Below are 13,581 nucleotides of genomic sequence, written 5' to 3'. Positions count from 1 at the left end.
CACACTGTATTTTCTGTATGACTTTACTAGTAAGCTCAAAATTTGCACAATTCACGACTACATCCGCCTAGCTATATGCACCTTAACAACACAAACTCGCCAATAGCTCAACACATAGCACACACCTCGAGCAATATAACATAGCAGCAATCATTCCCTCCCATCTCTTGCACTCTCTTGCACTCACACATGCTATCTCTCTCTCTCTCTCTCTCTCTCTCTCTTTTCCTATACACAAACTCCAAGGGTCCACACACAAGCCCCAAACTTTGAGCACAAAAAAGGATGTCAAGAGACAATAGATGGAGTGGGCAGAATAATTAGCTTTTGATTAGAGTTAGGATAGTCTTTAATGCAACATATACAGATACGACCGAGGTCGACCCCTACACGTATGGCCTTCCTTCAACACACCTGGTCACTCCTTCTTCCAAAACAATTGGCTGCCCTCAGCTCGCAATTTCCCTGCAGTCAGTTTTCAGCCCTCTAGGAATCGCCCTTGCAATTGATGGTTCTCCCTCTGCTTTCTCGAGTGCCAATCGTTCTGCCTCCTCTTGCCCTTGGAATTCTCTTTCTTGATCAGCCTGTAGGGCAGCTCGAGAAAGAGACCTCTTTTCCAGTTCAAACCCCAAAGCCAAGGCCTTCTGTTGCCTTCTCTACTCCAAAGCTGCTTGCCTTTCAGCAGCCTCATGGGCAACCCTTGCTGTAACTCCTTCCTCCTCTCTCTTTCTCCTTTTGGTTGATGGCCCCTGGCGGCTCCTCATCCCCTCCGGCGCCTTTATTTGCTTGCAAACCTCTTGGAAGACCACTTTAATCTGGTCCTCTAGGCCTTCTCTCCCAACTATAGCCTCCTGCAAACTGTCAATAGCGCTCCTCACACCCCCAACAGTCTCTCTCAGCGCCCTCTCCTTCTCCTTGTTGTTGATCACCCCCGGCGGCTCCTTAGTCCCGGTTCAATATCCTATTCCTCTCCCCCTTTCCTTCTCTTCACGATGGATCCTCCTGCCTCTTGCTCACGCACCTGGCAACCCCCCCATCTGGTGCAACTTCCTCCTCTTTTCACATGCTGTGGACAACTTCTCCCCTACATGACTTCCACCTGTACACAGGACGGAACTCAACTTGTTGGTTGCTTCAATCCATGCTCCACTTGGTGGCCTTGAACTGCATGGCTGACCCTTTATCAACTTTCCCTGCTCTAGCCCGCCATCTGGTGGCACCACCCTAAACACAGTAGCTCGTTCTCGGGGGGTTCATTATGTGTAAACCTACCATATCACGTGCGTTCAAGACATGTTTGTAAAACCCCTTATCTGTGAATTTTGCTAGGAATATAATGTACCCTTTTCTTTTAAAATCTGTAAGTTTTTTTTAAATTTGAAAAAATAATGCCCTTCTGTATATATATTTCTGTAAGTTTTAAGAACTTTAAATACCCTTCTGTTGAACTCACGTGATAGGTTACATTTTTATTAGGTGACCTCCCCGGGAGCTTGTTCTGGTTTTTTCTTAAAGAATGGCGTTATTTTAGAACTCAAGATTTTCACTTACATAGCATGTTGTTCCCACCCAAGGAAGATCGCAATTAAAAGCTACGCAAAATTTGTAAAACTCAAGGTCGTGGTCGCCGAGTTCGAATACTCCCAGCTTCAAGTAGCCCTGGCCGCCCCTTTGGAGTCTCACTTCAATTGCTCTGTCATTTGCTGATAGTGGCGGACACTCAAAGTGTTGACCACCACGAACTTTCCGTAATCATGACAATTAGCCTCGTTCAATCTTTAACCGTGCAATAGTCCTCCAAAAAGAACCTCGTCGCCAAATAACTAAACCATAGAGTAGCCCTAGAGGAAAATCCTTGCAACTGCGAGTATTTCAATTATTAGAGATTAAAAACCAATGCCTGACCTGCTAATTGCCACATCTGGCATACACATCATGGGAAAAATTTCGGTTGTTGGCATTTGGTACTGACTCCACCATCTCGTCCTGTATTTGCATGATGCCATATGAATCCAGGAATCATTAACTTGTGCCGACATAGCTCAGCTGTACCATCATTGTCCAACCCCCTGGTTGAACATTTATGTTCAACCAGCCCAAGCTTTTATTGTTTAAAAATTGTAAACTTGCTAACACTATGCAAAGATGAAATAAAGCCATATGTACAAAGTATTATTTATGTCTATGTACTATCTTAGATTACACCCCTAAGTGGGATGCCTAGCTCCTTCAACAAAAACTTGATTAACATTTGGCGTGAGAGCCCTGTCGAAGTAGACCTTGATACGAACTCCATTTACCCTGTGTCAAAGAGGCTTACCATTGGACCGCTCTAACTGATAAGTACCATTAGGGAAAGCTTTGGAAATTCTATAGGGTCCAATCCACTTCTTTTTGAGCTTTTTCTGAAATGTGAAATCAAGGTAGCTCTCGTACTTCATGACCAAATCACCTTCATGCAGCTCCTTCTTTGTTAATCTTTGTTGAACTTCGTCACACGATTCTCTCTTTGTTGCACATAGAAATCTGTTGCAGCCTCTCGATCCATCTTCAAAGTCTCCAAGTATGTGATTTTGTCTTGCAAAACATCTTTTTGATTCACATTAACTCGCCATAAACCTTTTAATGCACCTAATTGGATGTGTACAGGTAAGACTGCTTCTTTGACAAACACGAGTTTGTAAGGAGTGAAATTGGTGGCCACTTTATAAGAAGTTCTGTAGGCCCATAGCACTTATCAAGATTACCCTCCCAGTCTTCCACCTGTTTATAAATATACTTGGTAAGCATTTTAATGATTTGACCGTTTGCATTTTCAACCAAACCGTTACACTGTGGGTGATAGGGGGACGAGAATGTGTGTTGAATTCCCATCTTCTCTACGAATGCACGTACTAGCTTTCTGTGGAATCCCTGTCCTCTATCTGATATCAAAACCCATGGCACTCCAAACCGACAACAGATAGAATCAAATACAAATTGAGAAACTGAAAAAGCATTTACCTCCTTGATTGCTTTGGCTTCTACCCACCTAGTGAGGTAGTCGATAGCTACCAAGATGTACTTTTTTCCACTTGTAGATTTGGGAAGCGGGCCAATAGCGCCCAATCCCCCCTTTTCGAATGCATTTCGGGCCAAGATAGCCCCTTGTGACTCTGCTACTAAATGCTGCTCACCCATAACTTGACATTCGTGACATGTCTTACACCAATAATGAACATCTTGTACAAGAGATGGCCACCAAAAACCTGCTCTGACAATGCGAAAGAGTACCTGATCTTTACCTTGATGCCCGCTTTCTTCATCGCATTGTGTCAAAATTATGCCGATCTCCTCCTTGTAGAGAACTCTCCTCAATACTCCATCATGGCAGTATACCATAAGGTCTTATCCTATCAAAGTGAACTTGCTAGCCTTTTGGGTAATCCTTTTTCTTTGTAGCTTGCACATGCCTGCGGGACCTTGACTTGTGCTCAAGAAATCATCAACGTCTTTTAGTGTCTCCCTGTCTGCATAGCTGGTAGGTTCCACATATAAACTTTCCATGTGCATCTCTACCCGGCTATACTGGCTAACTGGTCAGCTTCTTGATTTTGCTCCCTCCTAACATGCTTGAATTGCACAACTTCAAAAAACATCAATAAATTTTTAACAGAAAAAAACCAATTCTTGAGAGAGTCCCTCTTCACCTGCCATTTCCCTAAGAGTTTTTTGATAGCCAAAAGAGCATCTCCCTTCACTATGAGCCTGGATATCCCAAACTCAATACACTGCTTAAGGCCCAAGTGGAGAGCCAAGTACTCTGCCTCCTTGTTTGTATGCACATCCTCCAAATCATAAGCTTTTGAAAAAATAGTGTTACCTTGTGGATCCTGTATAACGACTCCACCTCCAGCTTTTTGGACAACCCTCCTAAGCACCATCGAACCACATGACAAAGATTCGTTTAGATCTGGTTCATCATTTGCCTCTTCTCGAACCACCCTCAGATACATAGGAAAATCCACACGCTTATTTACCAGCACGTCTGCGAGATGTGACGTGCAAGTGTGACAAATTTTAAACTCAAAATTGAACTCTTGTAATTCTGGCACCCACTTCATAATGCACCTCCCTGGTCATAGGTGAAGCACCACTTCAGGTAATAAATTGTTAGAAGTAAGCACATAAAACTTGCGAACAATTAAATGGACTTTGAACTTCCTGCAAGCAAACACTAGTGTCATCAGTGATCACCCATTGCTCAGCCTCTGTGTAAGACATCTCTCCTGGACTGATGACCCGACTCTCAAAGTAGACGAGTTTGTAGCACAGTCCGACCTTTTGTAGTAGGAGTGCACCAATTGCAGCTGTACCCACTATCATAGCAACATAAAAATCATCCTCAAGGTTGGGAGGACAAACAATAGGCAATTGATATAAGATTTCTTTAACCATGTCAAAAGCTACCTGTGTGTCCTCATTCCATTGAAAGCCATGAACCTGTTGACTCATTTTTAAGAGGGTATACGTACTATGAAAGCATCAGAAGCGAGAGAGGTATTTCAACTTATGCACAAATGATGCCAAACCTGTAGCACGTTTGGAGGCTCCATCAACACAAGAGCCTTTACCTTTTTGGGATCAGCTTCAATACCATTCTCTGAGACCACATGCCCTAGCAAATGATCTCAAGGTTGAGCTAACTTGCATTTTTTGGGATTCAATTTACCACCCGCTTCATCCAGTCGTTGAAAACATAACTTTAACTTTGACAAATGATCATTCCTAGAGATGTAACACCCTATGTCATCCATGAAAACTCTGATAAACTTACCAAGGAAGGGACCAAACACTTTATTCATCCAATCTTGAAAAGTTGCATAGGCATTCACCAAGCCGAAGGGCATTTTGGGTAGGCAAAACAGCCCCATGGAGAAATGAAAGTGGTTTTCAACTGGTCTTCAAGTGCAATGCCTATCTGGAAGTACCCAAAGAAGCTGTCCACAATAGAGTACCTTTCGTGACCTGCAACTTGATTTAAAATTTCATCCTGAAAGGGTAAAGGATAATAGTTCCGCTTGGTTGCAGCATTTAAAGGCTTATAATCAACACACACTCACCATTTTCCATCCTTCTTAGGTGTTATGACAACCGGGGAGACCCACTCATATCCAATAGCTTGTCGATTTCCTGCCAGAGAGCCTCCTACTGAACCCCTAACCTCCTTAGCTTTTGCGCCTTTGTTTTATGCCCCTCCTTGAGTATGATCCTATGTTCGACTTCCTCGGCACCTCGCAAATCTTTATACTCAGTGGGCAAACAAATTAGGATAGGATGCACAGAGTTGCACATAAATTTCCTTCTCTTTCTTTCTTAAGTCTTCTCATAGCATACCTCTTACCTCTTGGGCATCAAAAGGGGAAACTTGAGATTGCATACCTTCTTTTGGAATAGAGTTATCGATAGTAACCCCAAAGAGATCAGCATCAACATGGAGGAGATCATCATCACTCTTTACCTCTTTTGTATCTGTGTAGACTTCATCATAGGTTGACTCCGTTTGGCATTCGTAGCTTGTTGTAAAATCATCTCCCTCATCCTTTGCCATGGGATGAGAGCAACTCTCCCTCGTCTCTAGATCAAGCATCACCTGTCTATCATTCTCTTTATCAAATAAAGTAAATACCCCTTTTCCCCAATCCTGCTTGGCCCCCATTGCAAGAAGCCATGGTCTGCCCAATATGATAGGGTAAGTGTTGGAGCCCCATTTGTCCAACTGTTGTAGTGAGCCCATCTTGTAAAGCCTATCAAATTCCCATTTTTATGTCAAAGACGTCTTATCATTTTGATCCACTTGTCTGGGTTATGTAAAGATTAATCAGTCAGTCAGGACCCATATTTGTTCCCACTTTGTAATTATGAGGAAGAGAACCCATGTACATTTTTGAGCTAAGGTGACTCAAGTATAAAAGTCACCTTAGAACCATTTTAAAGATAACATTTTTGATTATTAATCCTGTGTCGTACGAGTCTGAGAGAGAGACTGAGTGAGTGTGTCTTATCCTCTTCGCTACACGTTTCTCCCTCACCGGATTCATGACGTGACCACATCATCGCGGTAGTCTCTCCAAGAGCTACGCGCCCACGCCACACATTCATATTTTTGAGCTGTTCGCGATCGATCCTTCATCGAGCTTGTTTTGCTTGTAAGTAACACAAACAGTGTTTGTTTTCAACAATCAAGTGCTCTATGGAAAGAGAAAGAGATTAGCTACACATAGATATTCATAGACTTAGGTTTCGCCCACTTTTGGATTATGACCTGTGAGTCTATCGCGACTGTAATCGAGATAACTAGGGTTCAAATCTGGTGAGATTAGACTTATAGGTAAGTATATCCTATGGAGAGGATCGTGCCTAGTAAGTTTGATGCGATTCCGAGTTCATTGGAGGTGTAAACGGTGTTGTGAGCATTTAGGGATAGAGTGGGTTGCATTCTACCGAGGTTAGTGATTGATGCATCATGAAAGTGCGTATGTGTAGATTGGTCTCAGCCTGACAAGCTAACGAGATTGCCTATGTGCACCTGCGGGTTAGTCGTGTCATCGGATCATAAGTATGTTGTCTGTGTCGCGCTTGCGAGCACGAAGAGGGGAGTAGTTATGCCCTAAAACATTGGCGCCGCTACCGGGGACACAAGACCTTAAGTAGGGAGATCTATGTCACTCGTGTGATGGTTAGCTTACTTTAGTTTCAACTAGAGAGAGCTTAAACTTTTAGAACAAGATCCAGGATAGAGTATCCCGAGGTCTAGTGGATATCCTGGAAGCCTGTGTCTTGCCGAGGGTCTATGACTAGTTTGATTTAGTTAAGTAGGATAATGTGGAGTTATGGTGTTTGGTTTTGAGTGCTTGTTATACTTGTGTAGAAATAGAGTAGAAAAACATTGTAAAAACGCAAAAACAAACAAAAAGAAGAAATAATAAGGCTATTTGCTTGCCTTGAAAGAAAAACCCACACCATATACCCTTGAAGGTGGTGAAAAGAGTAGACATTGAAATTTATGATCCAACACTTGAGAAAACATAAAAATTGCTACCAAAACCAACAAAAAGAAACAGATGATTCTCATAAGAAAACACTAAGTGACCCTAACAAGGCCAAGAAGAGATATAACCATTAGCCTAGGGTAAACTGACTGTGTCATGAGGTACGATTGATATTCACACGTTTAAGATGAAGTGTCATCAAATGTGCATCACTTCAAGTGCAATTGAGTTGTGAATCGCCAAGAGAAAAGTGAAATTTGTGAAGTGCTTGAGTCCAAGGTCAAAATAAGTCCAAACTTCATAAAACTTGGGGGATAGACTTATATGGGCACAGAGAACACAACTGTCCAAAAATAGACAAAAAATGAAACCCCCATTGCTCTCTGCCTAGTCTATCGCGATAGACTGATGAAGGTGGTGATTGACTAACAACAAGGAAAAAACTATTATACCACAGATTTAACACAGATTCAATACAAGGGTACTCACAAAAATTGAGTGAAACTGAACACCATCTTGACCACAAAACTTCAAAACTGGTGTTTGAGTCTGAATTCAGAGACAAGGGCAAGAAGGCTTTGACTATATGTCCAAACAGTGCCAAAATTTGTCAATGCACTACGCAAGGAGAGGCTGAACCAGCTGTGGAGAAAACTTGAGAAAAATGCTAACAATGGAGAAAATGCCAAGTCTATCGTGATAGACTAGGGAAACTGTTGTTGGGGACCTTTTCTTTCAAATTTTCCAGAGGGAGAGCTTTATCAGAGCCTATATAGCATACACACCAAATTTCAAGGCATTTAGATCACTGAAAGTCAATCTAAGGCCCAGATAGAGAATCAGGCTCTGACTAAAATACTAAATTGGGACCAAAACCCAACCCAAGTTTCCAAACTTCATAAAACTTGAGGAATAGGCTATAGAGGGTAACTGAAACTCAAGGGTGAAGTCACAATTTTAAATTGACTTAATGCTGAGCAAATTGTCAGTCTATCACGATAGACTGACAAAATAGCGATTCAGACATATTTTGCAATTTGTGACTAAACTTCTAGGACATACTCTCCATATAGATCCCAGTCATCATTTCATTTTTGAAATTGGACCACCAGAAGACTGACTAAGTGGTTGCTGTACATACTTGAAAGATTTTTTGTGATTCAAGGAAAAACCTTGTGAACAGACTAACCATACTTGTGTAGATCCCAGGAGGAGATCATCACAAAGCTGCACAAGAAGGAGTCCAGGTAAGATTTAAGTTTGCAAAACAGCTTTCATTCTTATGTATTTAAGGTCGGGAGCCTTTGTTAAGTCAGGAGCTAAAAGTGTCAAAAGTCAAGTAAGCACCACGTCCACCGAAGAGAGTGTAACTCAGACGAGACTAGACCCATTAGCACCGATCATTGAAGAGGGTAGTGATACTAACACTTCGTCGGAAAAGTCCTTCTTCATGATGGGGAGTCAACAACAAGGAGGGTTCAACGGTGAAGGACCAATGCCAGGGGGGAGAACCTCCCTACATCCTTTAAACAAAACCAAGTTCACTATAATCTTCTTGGAAGGAACAAACTCGAGGGGAGCCTTAGTTTATTCTGACTATCGAGGACGCAAGTGTATTTGTATTGAAGAAAGATCGGCTCAGAGACTGGTGATAATTCGAGTCTATGATGATGGAGACAGATTCCGAGACGAAAAGGGGAACCATTATCTGATAGTTAGTAACCCTGAGAATTACAACAGATATGGAGATAAAGTGGTAAAAGGGAAAATGGTTTCAGAAACCCAAGAACCGCCTCCTAACATTGATCGACCTGGAGCGCTCTTTATGTATGATAAGAAAACAACCAGGGTACCAACCTATAGTGAGAATGCGGGGATTTATAAGCATGAAAGCGAGGGAATAGTCTCTTACTTTCGATGCAAGGAACCCTACCCAAATGAATTAAGCAAAGACAAGGTTATTTACTTATTCTCTTATGAAACTGCTATGGGGAAGGATATTGTTTTTGTTGACAGATACGGGCGAGAATACAAACGTATTCTCCCAGAGGAGGTTGAAAAGGCAACAGTTCCGGGGAGCATCAACCTATGGCCCCGACGAAGTACCAAGATCCAACTACACCCCTAGCAAGTTGACAAATCCCTTTTCAGAAGAGTATGATGCTACCTCACATTCTACCCGACAACCAAAGTTCAACTACCAGGACCAACCAGCTACTCAGCCATCATTGCAGGCATGGCTTCGACAGAGTGCTACATTAGAACAAGACCAAACCCGAGAGGGTTATCAAACCGCACGAGGGCTAAGGGATTTACAAGAACCACCACTCTATGCACAGTATCAAGGAGAGAGTAAGCCAAAGACTCAGGGGTCAACTGAGCCTGGAAGACCACCCCTAGAATGAGTTCGGAAAGATGAACCATCTCTTGCGAGAACTGTTATAAATTATGGCTTAGGAGCACCATTGGGAGAGGAACCTGGCCACTACAGAAGACCAGAGGAAGTATATCGAGTAGGACGGGGAGATCCCATGATGAGATTTGTAGACCATCGTAGAATTAGACCTTCTCAAGTGCAAAAATGGGTAAACAAGAAATATACGAGAAGCAGGGATCCGAGAGATCATGTAGCACCTTTGTGCGTGTAATTAGAGTTGAAGAGGTGTTAGACTTTCCTACCCAATTTGCAGGATTTGGTTTAACCTTAGAGGATGATGCTGCTACATGGTTTGATTCAGTGGAGCGAAGAGACTTTGAGTCTATGGAGGAAGTGTTTGATGAGTTTATCGAAGAATTCTCACAAAGGGGAATAGCTCATAACACAGTCTCACAAATCCATAAATTCAAATAGAAAGATGGAGAGTTTGTGCGAAAGGCAGCCCTCCGATTAAAAAGATATGTTAAGTTCTGCCCCGTGGAAGAATTTCCAACTCAGTCCAGACTTATGCTTATATTTATCCAAGGACTAAGGAATGCAGATCTCCAGAAGGACTTACATATGAAAAGGAGCACGACGTTGAATGATTTAACCAAGGAGTCTCTATACCTTGTGGACAATTGTGCGGTCTACAAAGAGGGTGAGTTCAACAATCTTGACAATGATTCTTCCTCGCAACAAAGCGGAAGCAAGTCTGCTAAGACAACACCGAAAGGAGAAGTAGCGGTGAGCCAAGAGAAGCTTGTAGAGGAAGTGCTTTAAAATATTAACTTGTATTCCAAACCACAAGCTAAACAACCAAAAAGGTGTGCGATTGAACAAAAATGGACAAACCATGGGACGGAGGAGTGTTATTATAACAAGGGATATGTGAGAGAATGACCATATGCTCCGCAAGCTCAGGCGACATCCCCTCAAGTCCCACCGATGCCTAGATATCAGACAGGCAACCTACTAGAACCTGTAGGTGTAGAAAGACCACAACCAATGTTGGGACAACAACCACCCCTACCACGATTACGACCAGTCGGCATAAGATACACACCCAAAGTTACTGAGTCGGATGAGAAGGCTTTGGTACCTATGCATGCATACTACGATGAGCCCAATGGATATGCAGCAAACTCCGTCTATTATCCACCGGAAGAACCCTCTACACCAGAACCATGGAGAATGATAGGAAATACAGGACCACCAACTGCTGCACAGGCAGCGGGGGAAGGAAGATATAGCTTGGATGAAAGAACACTGTTGCTCATAGCCAACGGAGGCATGAGCGGGCAAAGAATTGCACACCAACAAAGAAGAGCTCCAGGAGCACCTCAACAGCCTAAGGGACCATGCTACAAGTGTGGTGGAGACCATTGGCTGAGGGACTGCCCTCATGATGAAATCATTAGGGTCAACGCATATTGCACCGAGTGTGGAATTACTCACTTGATCCCTGATTGCCCTAAAAATCTGAGCAAAGGAGCAAAAACTACCTTGAATATGCTGGGAGCACTGCCTTCGAGTGGAGGGTCAGAAAACGAAACTCCGATTTCTGTTAAGGTCTTGACGAGAGCCCAAACAAGGAAAAATGACAATTAGCCTAAGAGTAACGATGAAAATCAAGAAGAAATCAAGACTGACAAGTCTAGCATCAGTCGTGATAATCCTTGGAAAGAACGAAGAGCAAAAATGAAAGCTAGACGTGAGCGAAAACAAAAAGATGTAGAAGCTGAGCTAACGATAGCTCGAGAGCAACTTAAACAGCAAAGAGAGTCCAACTCTCTAAAATCAACAGAGGGACCAAGAAGTGCAAGCTCAGGAGGGTCGGTATTGGTAGTTAAGATCAATGAACCCTTAGATGCAATCTTGCAAGCGTATGAAGCAAGATTGAAGAAGAGACAGAATCTAGAGCAAAGGTGGATGACATATCCATATCCAAAGATATAAAAACAGAGACTAGAGATGTGCAAACAGCTGATTGAAACTGCACAAGCTTTACTGGAGCCTCCACCTATGGAAGTGGGAGATAGAGTAATCAAACCACCAAAAAATGAAACACCTCACAAAACCGAACAAAGGATACCTGACAAGATAGAAAAGGTTAAATCCTTGCCGGATGTAGAGGATGCAAGAGACGTGCCTAATAGCACTGATGAATCACTGAAAGATTTTCCACCATATACCCCTATCGTGGAAGAAAATTCGATTGAAGAGCTATGGGAAACGGTGATAAAAGCTCAAGAAAAATATGAGACAAAAACAGTTGAGTCAGCGCCTTTCTCGGAGTTGAACTTGAATAAGCCTCCATGGGATTTAGACGTTAAATCATTTCAAGGGGATAATGGTTCAGTTGCATCCGAAGATAGCAGACCAGCATCACTCATAACTTTGCCACCATACATGGGGGACTATGAGGCAAGGTCAAAAATTCGAAGAGTACCTTCTCAAAGAATAGGCGGGTCAAATCAATTGGACACTAAAATCTTGACAGACTTGTTGACCACTCCGGTCAAGTGTACAATCACATTGGCAGAATTGTTAAAAATTAGGCCAAGCATGTGGACGGAAGTGGGCAAATGTCTTGAAAAATTTGGTATGAGGACGCCTCTTAAGTTCTTCAAAACCGAGCTTAATGACACAGAACCGAAGAAAGTCAACACTAGACCAGTGCCACTCAACAAGGTCGGAGAGTATTCTGAGGGTGAAGATGGCAACACAGCCCTACCCGTTGAGTATAACGGCATAGAGAATAAGTCCATACTTGATAGCAGAGCTGGAATTTCCATTGCGACCAAAATGCTATGGAAAAAATGGGGAAAACTAGCAATACGAACAACTAGAATGAAATTGCAACTGGCGGATGGGCACATAGAAAGGCCTATAGGATTGCTTGAGGCAATTGTGGTATCTTCCTGTGGCATAGAGTATGAACATACCTTTGCCATAGTAGATTTCGGCAAGAAGAACAACTATGAGATTATCCTTGGTAGGCCGTTCATGAGGCAACTCAAAATAGTGCAGGACTGGGGGTATGATTATTTGTATCTAAGACATGATGAAACTACTACACGAGTAAACATGAAAAATCATAGCTACCATGATGTCACAAGAACCCAAGTGGAAGAATTTGACTCAGCCACCATTAGTGGATCAGAAGTCCCAACGTGGCTCTGTAAGAAAAAGGAGATATGGATGTGCGGGGCATCTCAATGTAGTGAATTTGACCACAATGAAAGGACACTAGAGAGGATCTTGGAAGACGATGCCTATATACGAGAACCTTTTCCTGAAGAGAAGCTCGACCCCTAAAATGGTCTCAAATTTTGGCTACATTGGATGTATGCGTCAATGAAGTCACTCCCACCAAATTTTGTGACGAGAATGGCTACGATATCATACCATACTACATGTTGAGCAAATTGTGGAGGAAGACGAGAACGATGGAGATACTGAGAATATGAGGATCAATAAAATAGAAACGAAACTTGAGATTAAGATAGTAGGCTATGTGGACATCCCCACTAAAGAAATCAAGCAAGAGGGAGAAGAATTTTATGATTCTTCTGATCAAAGTGAAAACAAGGATAATGCGGATGACGAGAAGTCGGAAAATACGGAGGGAGATGACAATCAAGATCAAGACAATGACGTCTTCTACAATTTCCCAAACCAAAGTGAGAGACGCCAAAAAAGATACAAGAGTAAACGACACCATATCAGTCTACCAACCAGGCTGAGACCCATTCCGGAGTTCAGGGGTAAGACACATTTCCTTATGAACATTCAAGTTGTTGATTGTGCTAAGGATAAAGTGTCAAGAAGACTTCTTAAGGTTGTTGAAGACTCAGGATTTAAGTCCAGACTGTTGAAACCTAAGAAAACCAGCAAAGCAAAAAAAAGAGTTGCAACAGAAAAACTGAATGTCTCTTGTGGTCCAATTATGACGAGAATTGAACGGAAAACGAGATACAATGAGTTGAAAAAAAAAAAATGTATGGACAACTGAAATGGAAAGTAGTGATAAAACGAACGCTAGTGATGGGAGTAAAAAGATAGACGTACCTCCTCACTATTGTAAGTACACCATTCAGGAAAGAAGATTGGTGGTTCAGCAACCAATGA

The 13,581-nt window shown here is 42.4% G+C and overlaps 2 pseudogenes; both read right to left on the bottom strand.

Moving 5' to 3' along the window:
- Positions 1-349: 349 nt before the first annotated feature.
- LOC147454681 (uncharacterized) lies at positions 350-3,381 on the bottom strand (annotated as a pseudogene).
- Positions 3,382-3,571: 190 nt separating this feature from the next.
- The window catches only part of LOC147454680 (uncharacterized), a 62,948-nt pseudogene continuing 52,938 nt past the window's right edge, over positions 3,572-13,581 (bottom strand).

This window comes from Adiantum capillus-veneris, chromosome 7 (genome assembly GCF_014529385.1).
Source record: "Adiantum capillus-veneris isolate H3 chromosome 7, ASM1452938v2, whole genome shotgun sequence".
In the NCBI taxonomy this organism is placed as follows: domain Eukaryota; kingdom Viridiplantae; phylum Streptophyta; class Polypodiopsida; order Polypodiales; family Pteridaceae; genus Adiantum; species Adiantum capillus-veneris.
This window is presented reverse-complemented; position numbering and strand designations above follow the sequence as displayed.